Source organism: Cylas formicarius, unplaced genomic scaffold, assembly GCF_029955315.1.
Source record: "Cylas formicarius isolate icCylForm1 unplaced genomic scaffold, icCylForm1.1 PGA_scaffold_2__14_contigs__length_35257938, whole genome shotgun sequence".
In the NCBI taxonomy this organism is placed as follows: domain Eukaryota; kingdom Metazoa; phylum Arthropoda; class Insecta; order Coleoptera; family Brentidae; genus Cylas; species Cylas formicarius.
This window is the reverse complement of record NW_026844319.1, coordinates 21436750-21454471: the sequence shown is the minus strand read 5'-3', so window position 1 is coordinate 21454471 and position 17722 is coordinate 21436750.

Below are 17722 nucleotides of genomic sequence, written 5' to 3'. Positions count from 1 at the left end.
AACATAGTTACGTTGTGCCACCTTCCTTTCACTCTGAGTTTGCATATTCTGTTGTTCACCGGCTTAAATGCTATAATAGCCGTTCGATATTTTTTGCTTACAACAAAACCACATCCGAATTCATGTATATTTTCAGACCCTGACCAAAACACTAAAGAGTTCTGCATTTGTACACTGCCTGTGCCTAGCCATCTAATCTCCTGAATGGCAGTAATGTCCATCCGGTACCTTTCCAATTGATCGATCGCTCTTGTAGCTATTCCTGGTCTAAACCAGCTTAAAACGTTCCATGTGCCTAATAGAATATCCTTATTTCGTAGCCTAGGTCGATTATCCTGGTTATCCGTCCGTCTCCGAGGCAAAAGTGTTTGATTCGCAGCGTATAAAGTTTTTCCATATGTAGGTTGCTGGCCTACAGTACAACCCCCAACCTGGAGGACCAGGTCTCAGAATTTATGACCCCCTGAGACAGGGTGGCTCGATTTTAGTCAAAATATACCAAAGAAAATTTTCAAAATTTTTTAAAAAATACTTTACGAGATTTAAGTAAGCGCTTTTTCAACAGGCGAAATGCGGGAGTGGACTTCTACCTTTCCGCCAAACCTGAACTCGATAGCTGCAAATTTAAGGCACCTGTTAATTTTTGAATATAACACCCTGGACAACAGGTGAAAACCTTAAATACAAAAGTTTTAGCTGTTTATGCAGGCTATGTCGACATGTAAAACGGAGTGACATCCGAAGCACAGTCTTTCAGTTATAGCAAATTCTCAGTAGTAGGAGGACCCATGTTTCAGTTTTCTTGAATTTGCCGCGCATTCTGTACATCTTTGAAAAACTTTTAGGAATAAAATTTTATGGAGCCGAATCTTAAACATTTTCACATTTTTTCGAGAAATGATTTTTTTCTTGGACCTCTGCAAACGCGGTTTTTAATTTTTTAAAAATACTTCCCTACCACCCGGCCCCCCAATTTCAATAGGTTCCGTTAGGGGTCCAAGCGCTATTCGTCTGCCAAATTTGAAATCGATAGCTTCAAATTTGAACAGTTTTCGTGTTTCATCGCAACGTCCAAAAAACAGTCGAAAATCGAAAAAAAAGAGATGGACGCCACCATTTTTACATGTCTTATGCATCCTATGGACGGTTAAAAAGGAGCAAAATTTGAAGCCTATAGCTCAAACCGTTCGGAAGTTATCGTCTAAAAACCCTGGAACAGAGAACGGAGCACGGACAAAAAAAATTTTTTTTTCGACGCTGATCATTTCTGTACCAATGGGGGGGTAACGTAGGGTACGTCTGCTACGAGATCTCGAGTTTAATGAGGAGCACGTATACTTTCAAAAAGAATCGATTTCATCGATTTTTCGAAAGTAACAAGAAGTGGTCATTTTAATCATATGTTGAGCAATAAGTTTATAAACGTATTTTGCATAACAGCATAAATAAGTTATAGGACGCCCTGTATAGCAACGGTCCGACACAAAAGCGTTTTTTTTGTCCACTCGCACCCGAACTTCTTGTTGAATTTAAAGCTGCTCACATTAGGTCACTTGTTGGCAATATTTGATATTTTTTAAATAGCAAATACACGATACTACTTCTTTTAAAGATATAATACTCCAGATATTCGAATAAAACCTGTTCCTAACAATACAGGGTGTCCATTAATCCCTGAAAATTTTGAGAAAAATCGACTCTATACTACACACTTTAACAAATTAAATAAAAAACTAATTAATACTTAAAGAAACATTTAATAGTTAATAACTTAGCTTGATCGAAAATACCTAATAACAAAAATAAATAATTAAAGTTTATAGGCTAACTAAACAAGTTTATAAATTTGAATAAAAAATCTATAAAACAAAAAAAAAACAGAAACAAGCAACTAAAAAAAAAACTTAAATACTGTAATATATTTTCAATAAATTTATTTTTATATATTTTCAACACATTGTATAGCGCCTCAGAATGCTGAAGACCTCATTTCTAACCGCATCTCTATTATTTAATGGAAGAATATCTTGTCTAGATTTTTAACCTAGAAATTTTGAAAACCTTGGATATCTCAAAAAGTAAGTACAATTTAAATATAAGATAAATTACAAACTCACCTTATTTTTTGTCCTAGAATTGAAAATCTCAAAAATTTTGTTAATTGAATTCTCCAAAAACGGCATCACCTACTTGGGACACTGTATAAGCCGAGGCGCATCTGTCAAATTGATCATCTCTTTAGTCTGTGGTTAAATCAAAATATGAAAAAAAACACATGACCTCAGTTTCTGTCTAAACTACGTAAAATTTGGATAGGAATTGCTTAAGAAAGTAACCTTTATTTTAACCAAAGGTTCCAAAAATGTCGAAATATATGGTGATCCGTCTGCTACGAGATCTCGAGTTTAATGAGGAGCACGTATACTTTCGAAAAGAATCGATTTCATCGATTTTTCGAAAGTAACAAGAAGTGGTCATTTTAATCATATGTTGAGCAATAAGTTTATAAACGTATTTTGCATAACAGCATAAATAAGTTATAGGACGCCCTGTATAGCAACGGTCCGACACAAAAGCGTTTTTTTTGTCCACTCGCACCCGAACTTCGTCTATTAGAATAATATCAATTAATCAAAGTTGACAGCTTTTAACTACCACGTTACGTCGTTGTTAACAAGGGCCGTAGGAAAAAAAATTTCGTGACTGGCCCAACAATGCGCCATCGACCACTAATTGTCACGTCCTTTGTGAATTCCTCTCGTCGGTCGAAGCAAATTGGCCGGCCGGACCGCGAGAGAAAGTTTTTTTCGATTTCAAAGATAGCGTAATTACTTTTTTATACGCGCGCGTTGACTAATTATCTTAATTATTTTTAACGGAGACATATGCGGCATAAATAAGTTTACCGATGAATAATTGAAATCACTGATGCTGACCTTGGCGGCGCTGTAAAATTTTTGAAGTTTCAACGCGAACCCTGTCACGAGCGTGCACGAATTTTATTAATTTTTTTTGAAAATCTTAACGCAATAATTAACTATTATTCCATTAATACATACATAAACCGAATGGTAAACCGCCGAGGGCAGAGTGTACCGTAATTCCTTATTTTATATTTTAATTTCTTTGGAATTTTTGGAACTACATTCTAATTCTTTGTTTAATTCGTTGAAATTGCTAAATGCTCTGCAGTTTACTCCTTCACGTATAGTGTACACCGTGTGTCAAATAAAAAGATCCACTATACCATCTGGAAACCCATAGGACATCATTGGTTAAATTGAAAGTAACTTTTCTAAGAAACTCCTATTCGAATTTGGCCTAGTTTAGGCAGAAATTGAGGTTTTGTTCCATATTTTGATTGTCCCATATAATATTGTGCTGTGACGCTACTGGACCAGGTACTTCAACGAAAATTTAACCACAGAACAAGGGGTTTGACAGATGCGCCTCAGTTTATACAGGGTGGCCCAAATAGGTGGTTAACAAAAAATTAACAAAATGTCAATATTTTCTGTTTCTAGGACAAAAAATAAGGTAAGTTAAGTAAGATAACACCCGTTTAACTTCTTGTTGAATTTAAAGCTGCTCACATTAGGTCACTTGTTGGCAATATTTGATATTTTTTAAATAGCAAATACACGATACTACTTCTTTTAAAGATATAATACTCCAGATATTCGAATAAAACCTGTTCCTAACAATACAGGGTGTCCATTAATCCCTGAAAATTTTGAGAAAAATCGACTCTATATTACACACTTTAACAAATTAAATAAAAAACTAATTAATACTTAAAGAAACATTTAATAGTTAATAACTTAGCTTGATCGAAAATACCTAATAACAAAAATAAATAATTAAAGTTTATAGGCTAACTAAACAAGTTTATAAATTTGAATAAAAAAATCTATAAAACAAAAAAAAACAGAAACAAGCAACTAAAAAAAAACTTAAATACTGTAATATATTTTCAATAAATTTATTTTTATATATTTTCAACACATTGTATAGCGCCTCAGAATGCTGAAGACCTCATTTCTAACCGCATCTCTATTATTTAATGGAAGAATATCTTGTCTAGATTTTTAACCTAGAAATTTTGAAAACCTTGGATATCTCAAAAAGTAAGTACAATTTAAATATAAGATAAATTACAAAATCACCTTATTTTTTGTCCTAGAATTGAAAATCTCAAAAATTTTGTTAATTGAATTCTCCAAAAACGGCATCACCTACTTGGGACACTGTATAAGCCGAGGCGCATCTGTCAAATTGATCATCTCTTTAGTCTGTGGTTAAATCAAAATATGAAAAAAAACACATGACCTCAGTTTCTGTCTAAACTACGCAAAATTTGGATAGGAATTGCTTAAGAAAGTAACCTTTATTTTAACCAAAGGTTCCAAAAATGTCGAAATATATGGTGATCCGTTTAAAATAACAAACTTGATGTCGGGGAGCACTTTTGCGGCACCCTGTATCAACAAAATTATAATATTGTAAATCTTCAGGAGAATGCAGGAAACTTTTATACGAAACATTCTTTCGTATCTCCTATGGGTTTTCAGATCGAAGAGTGGATCGTTTTATTTGGAATACGGTGTACACCATAGAACATACTTAGGTTAAAATTGCCTTTGAGGTATTGAAAACATTGTTTAGCAATGCCCCCGAGAGATACTGGAATAAACTTTCGGGAAATTGAAAGCACGACCATTCTTGCTGAATGCTACAAGAGTGATGCGGTGTTGGTCAGATGGCAGTCCTAAAGGCACTCGGACTCAAGAGCATTGTGAAAAATGACCGATAAGTGCCTTTAGAGACTCTTGGTTGGAATTAAAATTGTCCATTAAGAGAAAGAATAGAATAGATAGTGTGAATGCGCATATTCGGAAGAGCAACTATACAAACCTTTTTGCCCGTGGAGTGCAAAGTCACCATACCTTATTGTTTGTATGGAACATTTATGGGATATGATAGTTATAAACGGCTGAGTCGCAGCAATGAGTTACAAAATATCAAAACTTATGTGGAAGAGCAACTTTTGCAAATTTTATTATTTTTTTTAAATACTTTTGCGAATTTTGTCGATTGTTATTCATATACTAATACTAATAACGGATATTTATGGGTGTGGCAATTCCCATTTTACACAATATATATTATAATTCTCAAAATTGATATGTTTTTTCGCAAATAGCCCAACATTCAAATTACCAAAATTGTCGAAAATTTCTAAATTAGCTATTCGAACAATTTGCATTTAAATCAGTAATAATTGCGAGTAGTTTGTGAAATTTGGGTTAAATAGTTTTGTATTAGTTATTCGCGTACAAAATATAAGAGTCGGTGTTCATTGTAAGCAAAAGAAATTGCCAAACCAGGCCCTTTTTCGACGTACGTTTCATATCAATAGTTTTGAGAAAATAAATTTCAGCCGCACGGTGTACCTCCATTGTAACCTAACAAAAAGCTTACAACGGGCTGCAGAAATTTGGTTGCAAAATAAACAAACCCCATATAAAGGCATAATTGATTTGTTATAGTATCGCGATTATTATATATACTTATATGGTAACCGTTAGAGGGTTGTGTTTGCTAAATTCTCCCTCCTTCCACGACTACAATGCGATTGTATACTCAGGTGCGACGCTATGGATGCATTCTATGCGTTCACAAAAAATATATATAGGCGCTTCTTTCTTATTAAAGTATTAAATTGTATTGACAACTATACTGTATATTTATTTGCTGTCTTGCAACAAATAATAAATAACATAAACCAAGTAAAATAATTCCAAGACGGAGAAATATATAAAGGGTGTCGGGAAAGTCGAAGATGAAATTAAGGGGTAGAATGGAAATAACCATATAAAAAAGTTTTCTTAGTTTTCACTAAAATCAAGTACTAAGCTCACCACAAAAAAAAATTCTGAAAGGTGACTTGTTAATTATAGAACATTTCAAAATTTTGCATAAGAACAAGTGATCTTGATAGTATAATTTTAATGGTTTCAAAATGTTTGGCTGAATTTTGAAACTAGACTCGTTGAACCCGTAAAATTGTCATGTAAAAAACTCGCCCTCAGGCAAAATCATTATAAAAAGCCATTTTGAAAACATGTTTTTTATCAACTACAATAAACGTTTAAAACATCCGAACCTAAATTTAAGGCGAATCAAATTATATAATAAATATTGTGATATATAATAAACAAACAACACGCAGTGAAAAATAAGCGGCCACCAGTTATAATAAATAAAATGGATGGCCTACATATTTATTTTTGCTGAATTAAAAGACACTTATAATAGTAAAAATAAAATTAAAAAAATGTACAATACCATTAAGAAAAAGAGAAAAAAGTGAGAAACACCACATAGTGAAATAAATAGCTACCTGTAGTGATAAGTAAAATAGACCACTTACGTATTTATACTACAATACTACAACACTGCTAAGAAAAATAAAATAAAATAAAGAGTGGCATACAACGAAGAAAGAGTCACCAAACAAACAAAAAATGCACAAAAATAAATGATAATTCCTCCATTCCCTTCTTTCGATTGAAAGAATTAAGACAATAGCAACAAAAGTTTTTTTTATTTATTTAATTTCTGCTAACCGCGTTGTTGCATTTTTCTTCTGACGTCGATCCCTTTACAGTGGCGTGGTGAAATTCCCAGAAAACAATTTCTTCTTCGTCGAACAGTATACGCGCCACCGATCGTCATTAATGGATCCCATTCAACGACTTACGGTTTAAGAGAGATGTTACCCCTAAGTGACACCCATAAAAGCGACCCAGATATGATTAACATAATGTCGAAAAACACACGTCTGTTTAGTCGCCGCGGAGACGGAATTCCAGACTATTTAATTCGGTTAAAGGAGGAAATCCTCGTCACAGTTCTGTCAAAAGCGAAGGACGCTATCTGGTGTTTCAATCAGGTCGCAGCAGAAACGTCTTCGTTATAGTTTCTCGATAATATCGAGTCCCAAATTCGTTTATATTAAGATCTCTTCTTCGTATTGTGTCATCTTTATATTTCGATGGCTTTCCGTACGAGCTAAATACATTAGCTGTCCATGCTCCGATCTGTAATCCGAATTCGCCCGTTTCATGCTAAAATGTTGGCACCATTGGTACCGCGACCAGACTCAGGGGTTTTTCATAGAACGAGTGGGTGTGAGCGTTTCAGTAGGGTAATTTCGGTAGATATCTCTCACTTTCATCATGTGTTTTATATATACCGCTTATATCGTTCTTCAGATGGTTACGCAATTCTTATTAAGTTATATTAAACATATTAGTATACGGGATTGAAATGTGCGTGTTCGTTGCGAAACTTTGCTTTGTGGTCTTTGAGGTTATGTTGATATACCAAAAGTATCATAATTGCAATTGCATAAAGCAAGAAAGATAAGAAAGACTTTAGATGAAAAAGAGTAAGGAAAAACTTTATTATGAAAAACAAAAAGTAAGCAATACATGACTATATTGAATATAAGATGTTGATCGAGATGTGGCGACAAATATATTATTACAATTTTTTCTGTTCCCTATACTCTAAAATACCCAATTATGCACTGACCAGGCGTGCGTAAAGTGATCGGATGTTTTCGATATATTTTAGTCACTGATGGTAGAAAAAGTATACTTAATATACAATGTCTTGATAAACTTCTTCAGTTGCTCATTTATTAAACATTCGCCCCGCTCGTGCCGAATCAACCTCGTGATTAATGTGATGTTTATCAAATTTGTTACATAATATACCATTAGTTACTGTTAGAAAGTATATCACTTTTTTTGCACCATCCTCTGGGGAACAGCGTTTTGCAAGCGCGTTGTTAATTAAAAACATTAAAAAATACTAAGAGTATAATAATAGCTGAATAGTTTAAAATTCGAAAAGGAGATTTGTAATATCGTCTCATCGCTCTTGTGGAATATGTTTTCTTCGTTTATCTTTGTACAACTGGAATGTATTTTTAAGGAACCGACTTGCCTATCTTAATAATTTAATGTTACAATGTAAACGTTTAGGTGTAAATGTAAATTATTAGAAAAAAGAAGTTTTTCAAGCATGTCTGTCCACCTTTTCTTATTTTTTTCTCTTTTCTTTTCTTTTTCTCATTTATTTTTTATTTTTTATTGTTTATCAGAAATTACGTTTCTACAACAATAAATCCGCATCAGACATTACATAAGCCTAAACAAAACAAAATATTAAACTAATAGGGATCTATCGGCATGTGATTTCAAATACACAGATACAAATTATAGTTTTATTTTTACTCATTTCTTAGAAAGGCACGACAATTTTTTGAAGGGCTAATAAAGATATTGTTATTGGAAAACTCTACGATGCGGAGACCATTATTAGCAAATATTTATGTATGTATTTGATAAAAGCACAGTGTTGCCGAAACAGCTGTCATAAAGCATTGAAAACTGTGAAAATGTGAACATTTTTTGTTCTAATTTAATTTGTGTTAAATGGATTTTCATCAAGTAAAAGCCACCTCAGTCCGAGAGCATTATACGTCGGGTAAGTGAAATTGTTTAGTGTTACATACGCAGCAAATCTCAGATTTAATAAAGTAAGCGCAGTCTTAATAGGAGAATTTCAGAAAAAATGTCATTACTCAATATTAATTGTGCGATAATTCTTAAAATGGATATTGGTAATTATCAATTTAAATCATAGATCAGAAGGTGCAAAGTCTGAGTAAAAATTCATGTAGTGTAAACCGATTGCAATGTTGATATCTGCTTCAAAAAGTTTTATTTTAAAACCTTCTAAGATGTCATTCTTTGGCGTCTTAGTGGATTGCTCCATGACTCAACATAACCCAACTCATGAAACAGCTCTCTAATCTGATATACCCTGTTGAATTTGGTGTACCTTGATCAGAGATAGCTATCGATCAAAATACAGTCTCGAAAGATGACTCTCGTCCATTCTAAACAGTTTTATAAGAAAGCTGAGGCAAGATTTAAAGGTTTGGTAAATTAAGTGTGAGGAACCAGTTTCAAGGCGAAGCAAAGCACTCGAAGTTGATTTAGGAAGTAGGTAAAGTTTTTCTGAACTTGCTCAAGTATGTCGATACAACGTATGCCCCAAACTAGAAAAAAAGCAGAAAAAAGATTTAGTATGCTTGTTTGGCATATTTTTTGAAATGCGGCCCAAGAAGAAAGCTTACTGTTTCTCAGCATCGACAATGCGGTCTCCGCTGCCTGACTCGCTTTGGAAACTGTTGTGTCTGCCATTTCCCTAAACAAAGAGGAAGACGAGAATGTTGCACCAAGATAATTAAACCTTTTAACCACATCCAGCCTTGAGTCACCGGCTTGGTTACCGAAGGGGAGTTACTAAAGCACATAACTTTGGTTTTTCCAGCATTGATTGGAAGAGAATTTTCGTTTGCCTACCTTGCCAGACAAGTCAACATTTTCTGTTCAGTTCAGCTAATAAAACGACAAAATCTGCGTCAAAGCCATTGAAGAAAAGTACTCGTCAGCAAGAAAAAGCGGAAAAGGCAAAGGGCTAAGCAATTGCCACTGAAGGACACCTTCAGTAACATCGAAGCTAGTCAAGCCATGCTTGATCTTAATTTTTACTGTCGCCACTTCATTAAGGCTTTTGATTATTGAAGTATACTTAGAAAAAGTGCGTTTATAAACAACGAAAGCTACGAAAATCTTTCTTTTTTACAATCTAAGTTGGAGTTGAATCACCGAGGATAAAACATAAACGTTGTCGATACAACCTTCTCCAGATCTAAAACCTGACTGAGATTACAGAACTTAACGTAACGATCAATCACAAAAAAAAGTTATCACAAACATTAAACAAAAAAATCAATATTCATTCAAAATGACATACACAGACACGTAATAGTGTTGACGGAAATTTCCACAGAACTGAACATGGAGTATAATGAAAATTGTTTTTCGTAACACGATTTGTAAATATGCTGCAATTAAAAATATATATAATAAATTTGGGTTCAATATTTGAAGTGACGATATAAACATGAAGCCAAACATTTCTCTGCTATATGCAGTTTCGTGAATTAGCCAATTAAGTGAAACAAACATAGCCGAAAGAGCTATACATTTTTTCAAAATCGAATTTCCATTAAACAATGTTGCTTTATAGAAAGGCTCGCCATCGTTGCAAGAGTTTCTTGGAAGCTCGGCCTATTAATCGAAGTGTCGCCATTTATTAGTTACGGTTTTATCTCGAAAACGTCACCGCGATCGTAATAACAATAAAACGCGACAGTGCCGGTTGCGAAATTCGAAGCGTTAAAAGTGTGCGTAGGGTGATTCCGATTTAATAGTGTAATTGTTAACGATTAGGCAAAATGTTAGCTTGGAAGTGAAATTAAAGTTCCAATTATTATATGCGTGTTTTTTTTAGTACGTGACTTTTTGCGTGATTTTATAGTAATAAATAATACTTAAAGTCATGACATAAATCGAAAAACACTTAATAACAGTAATTTGTTTATTATATTATTTATTTGATTTTTATATTGTTCGCAACGATTTTCGAAATTTTACGATATGAAATAATAACAAATGAATTTATCGGTATTAAAGCATTTTACTGAAAAATTAGAAAAACACATTTTTTCGGAAATACATATTTTGATAATTTTCAGTTTATTGGGTATTTACGGTGACCAAATATAAGCTTTTCGTATCAAAAAAGTTCTACGAAGCTATATATATACGGTTCGGTTTGAGTTCCCGTCAGGACCATAACAGGAAACAAGTTGATCACTACGGTATTGAATATCATTCATCATTACATGCTATAAATATCTCACAAAAGTGCGCTTTTATATAGGTTAGACATTTTTTGTTTTAAATAAGATAGGGAGATACGAGTAAGCAATTAACGCTAACTTGAAGAACTAATTTTAAACAAGAAATGTAAATTTTTCAGCCTTTTTAAATATTCAAGACGTGTTGCTGCTTCAGAAGCTTCAGATTCAGCTCACAGCTTAGACTTTTAGCCCATATATACATCGGCGACTCCTAAGTAATCACTGCCGTGGTTCTGGGATCAGAATCTTGTGATATCTAGAACAGCATCCTCATCAGCACTTTGAAAAATGAAGAATCCCTGGCTGTAATTATGAACACGGAAACCTTCTCGACATTTTCCAGATCCAGGTTTCCTATACTCACAGATATTAATGACTGCCAGTGATTAACTGCAAAGTCAGTATCGCAATTGTTTTTATAGCAATATTGTATAGGTATTAGTATATTAATATGAACATATTACTATCACAATACTACAAACGAAATTGACATCATATCAATGACTAAAGAGTATTATTAAGTGGTCAATTATTCAATCATTAATAATCATGGCGGTAATACAAAATTATATACGAACTTCATAACACAAAAATATTATGGTGATGGCGTAAATATACTAATAATATGTTTCACTACACCACCGTAGCCACCTTTCACATGAAGTAGCTAATAATAATGAAATTAGAGCAGTTCCAATTCCAATGTTGGTGGTAGTAGTTCACGGGACAGTCTGTAGACAAGAAAAGAGAATTCAAAAGAAACCCATTTTTGTCTGTTTAGTTTGAATTAACTGTGCTAGGAAGGAAATACTAACATGAAGGTATTTGGTTTTGGTAAAATACTTCTTAGTCGACCTCTGCCGTTTTAATTTTGCTAGCTTCGAGACATTATGTACCTAAATAAACAACTTTTATTGCATTTAAAAGATCCCGTAATGGTGTAAAAATTACTGATACAATCCTATTGGAAAAGTCGAAAAAATGGTTACTATGTGCTTGTTTACTTGCTTACTGGCTATGTGTTACGGATTAATATGGATTATTCAGCCGTGTACGAAAATGATAACGATTTGAAGGGTTCCTTTCGGGAAACATATAAATTAATTCACCAAAGACCACCAACGAACAAACATGGCTATATCTACTTAAGGTTTTTTTTTGTGCATAATGAATAGAAATATATTTACCTCAGTTAATATTCAGCGACATTAAAATTATTTTATTAAGGCTTGCACAAATATACCTATATTTAATGTTGTTTTTCATATTTACCATTTACTTAGCCGATGCTCAAAAGACATTAAAACACCGTATTAATTGGTAACGCTTAGCCATTAATATTATGATTTGATTTTTAAATTCGCATTCATAAAACCATTGGATTCGGAACATTAATCTTATAGTACTTCCAATTCCAACTTCTGTCGAAATAAAATTAATTAGAAAAAACATTGGGATGATGTTTTTTTTAATTATATTTACGTTTGTTTTGTCTGTATGTCCGTCTGAAAAGTTACCTGAACGACCGCAAGAACTTCCGAGCTCCAAATCCTCCTAACGTTTATTTTATTTTTTTCACGAAAGCGATCGAAACGATACCGCCACAAACATTCCTCCCGATCCTCGCGCACTTCCAAGTCAAAATCCGCTAAATCTCCATCGCAAATCCTACTACCGGCCGGAATTCATCGCACCCGCACACCTGCCTCTATAATGTCCGAGTTTACGAAAAAACCGAAATTCCCATCGATTTTTGCGATCGATTTGCGTGATTTTTTGACGGGACGCGAAACGAGAACGCGTACGTCGACAACGAACTCCGAGCACTATGCTTTAATTCGCGTTTTTACCGAAAACGGCGCTGCCTTCGCGAGCATTCCCCAGATTCAGCATGGCGTCCGACGCGCACGTCTTATTGGTAGCGTAAGTGCGGTTGGGCGGGGACGCTTTTTCCGCGCTTGACTCCGGTTAAATGGGGGCGTGGTCGGTGTCATCCGAGCGAATTTTCGATTGTCCTTTTTTGTCTCCCCTCGCGATCCTTTCAGAAATGAATTATTAAATATATCTTGATACCTTTTCTCCCCCGCGACGTTCCTTTCTCGCCGATTTTTAGTTAATTTTATAGCTATATTTAGGTGCGCGCCATTTAAATTATTCAAAACGGGATGAAATCGGCGTAGGTGCGCGTTGGTCGGCGTTGCCTTTTGTTTTCTTTTTTTGGTTCGCTCATGAAAAAACAACCGGTCGGAGTTGATGGGGTTTTGTAGATGGCCTCAAACAAAATAACGCAGTTTGGTCTTTCTCGATTGTGCTTTAAAAGCGCTCGAAAACAACCATGCAGGAGTCCGTGCGATAGGGAGTACTGGAATTAATACCATAGAAAATCTTAAAACCTTTTTTTTTCCTTCAACATCTTCTTCTGCCCATGCCTCTACATTTCACCTACTAAACGGCACCTTACGATATATTTTTTTCTAAATACACTAACTATTTGCCTGAAGACTTAATATCATTGTTGATCCAGAGGTTATGATATAATCTATATATGTACTTATTTTTGTATTGAATAATTACTCACTTATATCACTTTGTATGTAGAAATATATATATTTTTTTTCATAAAGTAATTCGTAATAAATTTCTAGGTTTTTGATGCATATAAATGTACATAAAGATTTTTTCCGTATAGGTTGTATAAATTAATTCGTAATGTACATTTCTAGTAGCTATACCATAGAAAGAACATGTTTATACAGGGTGTCCCGAACTTAGACATCAATATTTTAACCACGTATTCTGTGACCCAAAATACGGATAAAAGATAATATAACCTAGAGCCCAAAACGTCTTAGTTTTTAACATACAGGGTGTTAAATTTAAAAACGTGATGGCGATTTTTTGTAAATATTTTCGAAACACGTAAATATTTTTGAATAAAATTTGGTACAGTTACTAAACTTTTTAAGGTCTATTTAACGAACAAAAGCTTAGTATTGGATTGTCTTCAGGGGTGGGTAACACAGGGGGGGCCTGGGAAAAATTTGCCACAAATTTTTTGTTTCTCGAATTTCCGTAATTTGGACTGCAGAATTTGAAAAGCTGAAATTTTCTACGTAAACAAGGTGCCCTTGTCGCACCGTTTGCGAGAAAAATGCCTTTGAAAATTTAATCACAATTTTTTTCTGATTTTAATGCTTACAGTCGAGGTGCAGAGAATCATTAGTAAGCCTTGGAAGTTAATGACGCATTTCATTTGTTTGTGTTGCCGGGTAAATAAAAATTAAATGTCAATTATTCGACAGCTTTGAATTTGGTTCATTGTTGGTAAAAAATAGTTTTTACTTGAATTGTTCTTATAAACCCTTTTATTAACGAAAGACAAATCAAACCATCAACTGTAAAGCTAATTATTCTAATAAAAAACTACAATTTGGAAGACGCCCTTAATTTAATTGAAGATGACACTAAAAGGAGTATTCGAATTGTTTCCAGACTCTCGGGAATATCATTTTTCTTTTATTTTACAATTACACCACTGCTATCCAGGCGGATCCAGGATTTCGTTCACAAGGAGATATTTTTGTATGATTAGTAAAAATGACCTAAGCTATCTTTTCAAAAATCACTCACTCTTAATGTTAAGGTTAATTTCCAAACAAGCATCGCCGGCGCGGCACCTCAAAATCAAGATTATTGAATTAAATGATAGCGTTCACATAACTTTTTAACGTTTTGCGTGTAATTAAACTAAAGTGTTTTTAATCCTACAACAATTTGTTTTTTAGGTTGGTAGAAAGTTAAGAATGCGAGGTGTTAATCCCTATCATTACCAGCGTGTCCCAGCCCTTCGACCCCAGGATTTTTTAGTTTAGCGAGTGATTAAGAAACCACGAGGAACTCGTTCCTTTCATTATGTGGATCGACGAAGTCACATTTACAAGAGATGGTGTTTTTAAAATACACAATTGAATATTCGAAATCACAGTCATTTTCAGCAAGACGGAGCACCAGCTCATTACGGTGTTAATGTTAGAAACTGGCTGAACGAGCGGATCTGGGGTAGATGGTTTGGGAGAGGTGCTCCTATTCCGTGGCCACCTCGTTCTATGGATTTGAATCCATTAGATTACTATTTTTAGGGTAGTATAAGAGATATAGTATATACAACAGAAGTCGAAAGTGAGGAGGTGTTGCGCTAAAGGATACGCTTGGAAGGAAATCAAATTCGAGAAATTCAATTCGGAGTTTCACGGCCTCACATGCAATTGATTAGCCATAGAGCTCGATTTTGCTTTAGTGAGCAAGGTATCTTTTTTGAGCACCTTCTATAAAATGTACAGTTTATAATTTTTATTAGAATAATTAGCTTTGCAGATGATAGTTTGATTTGTCTTTCGTTAATAAAAGGATTTAAAAGAACAATCCAAGTAAAAACTATTTTTTACTAACAATGAACAAAATTGAAAGCTGTCGAATAATTGACATTTAATTTTTATTTACCCAGCAACAAAAACCAATGCAATGCATCATTAACTGCCAAGGCTTATTAATGATTATCTGCACCTCGATTGTAAACATTAAAATAAAAAAAAAATGTAATTACATTTTCAAAAGCATTTTTCTCGTAGAAAACTTCAGATTTTCTAATTCTGCAGTGCAAATTACGAAAATTTAACAAATAAAAAATTTGGGGCAAATTTTTCCCACGCTTCCCCTGTGTTACCCACTCCTGAAGACAATCCAATACTAAGTTTTAGTTCGTTAAATAGAGCCTAAAAAGTTTAGTAGCTCTACAAAATTGTTATTTAAGTATAAAGGAACCATACATAGAATTTATATTATTTCTTTGAATAAAAGAATTACATAAAAATGTTCAGCATTTGTTTATTCAATATCGGCCCCTGCATCGGCATTTTTGATTTAGGCATGTAAAGTCCCTATTTGAAAAAAAAATCATCTACATTTTTGACGTAGAAATGTGTAGAGAATATAAATTTTGTATTTAGGCTTTATTTTTGTATTCAATAGGGACCCACTTATATATTTTTGTATGTAGAATATATATGTATTTCTTTTATAAAGTAATTCACAATATATCTCGGTTTTTTAAGCATATAAATGTACATATAGATTTTTTGCCTAACGGTTGTATAAAGTAGTTCGTAATGTACACTGCGCCCTCTATACACGCAAAAGGTTATCACATTAATATTTCTGGTGTCGGAGCACAACACAACAAAGTTTTTAAAAAATATCCACAAATATCAGATTTGGATATCGGTAAGATGCTTATAAAGGTTTTCCTGTTGGAAATAATCAGAATGGTTTGGGAAGAAAATCAAATATTAAATATACTATATACAGCGAATAAAAACTAGAGGTTGTGAGAACAGCAACAGATAATATCGAAGAACACCGACTTTAGAAATAAAATATTTGATCTTTCAACTTCTTGTTTCATTTATTATGTTTAGTTATTTTAGCGATTTTCAACTTTGACTCTCTCTTTGGTTAGACATGAGCAATACATTAAAATCTAAGCAAAACAGGTACTATATAGGTGATCAGTTAATCATAACCTGAGAAATGCATTGCAAGCATCACTTCACAAGTTTTTTTAATATTTCATTTTTACAAGAAAAAAAACAGAGCAAAATTACAGAAAACGTTTTTCGACCTAACATTGTAGGATATTGTAGTTTACTATAAAATAACATAAAACCTCTTAAGGTCTTTTTCTCACTTCCCGGATTGTTTTAGATAGTTTTAACAATATGTTTAGTCTTAAACCGGCTTTGAATTGACGGAAATGTACTGACATATTTCGACATTGACGGCGATTTCTCGTAAAGATTTAAATTTTTGTCGAAATTTCCATTTTATTGGGCGAATAGCTAAATAAGGGAAGAAAAATGACAAAAAAGTTGCCCCAAATGAAAATGCTCAGAAAATTTTGCAAATAACATCGCCCGTCGACAATATTTCCTCTCGCGTTCTCGAAAACCATTCGCTCGCCAATTAACACTCTTCCGAAAGCAAATATTTCAACAATGGTTCCGAACCAGGTCCACCAACAAAGCGAATATGTATTTACAATTGCCCCGATAATGACGTTTCTGTATACAAACAGACATCTAGTGGCCTGTCGCGTAACAAAAGCCGTTCGCTTCTAGGTCGTATACATATGACGTCTCTATTTGGAAACGGCATCCGTTGCCTTGCGGGAGATGAGCTCGCGTATGGACAGACAGGCGGACATAAAGATTGACATGGGCTCGAAATACGTCAGGACGAACAATTCCCCTTTTCATTCGGGAATTTCTCGATTGGAATGGTTTGTAGTGCGCTGCTGACTGAATAAAGGTGTAAGAATTGGAATTTTGATACGGCCTGAATGAAAACGTGACAGATTTTTGTATATGGCCACGTTTTATTGAAGAGTAGCGGTTTTCTAGATGATTTGAAGTCGTGCCTTAGAGATCTCGACTATAATGCAACATATAGGTGTACCTACATTAGCTTTTGATCATATAGTTAGTTATTAATAAATAATTTTAATAATTATAATATTAAATAAAATATACCTTCAGGTCGGTACATACTAACACGTAGAAATCTTAATTAAAACCTATATATAACCCATTTTTTTAAGCATACAATACTAATAAAAACATTTCTTTATAAAAATATATTTTTAGATTTCAATCAAAAATAATTTTTTCTAGTCCCGTCTATAAAATACCTAATGACGCACCGATCTGGCGTGCGGGAAACGTCAGTTTTGTTTCCCACGAATCCGAGCCGCTTCGGACATTTCCGGGATTTTACCGCACGGGTTTGGGAGCAATCGGATGTTTTCGTAGATATTTCCGG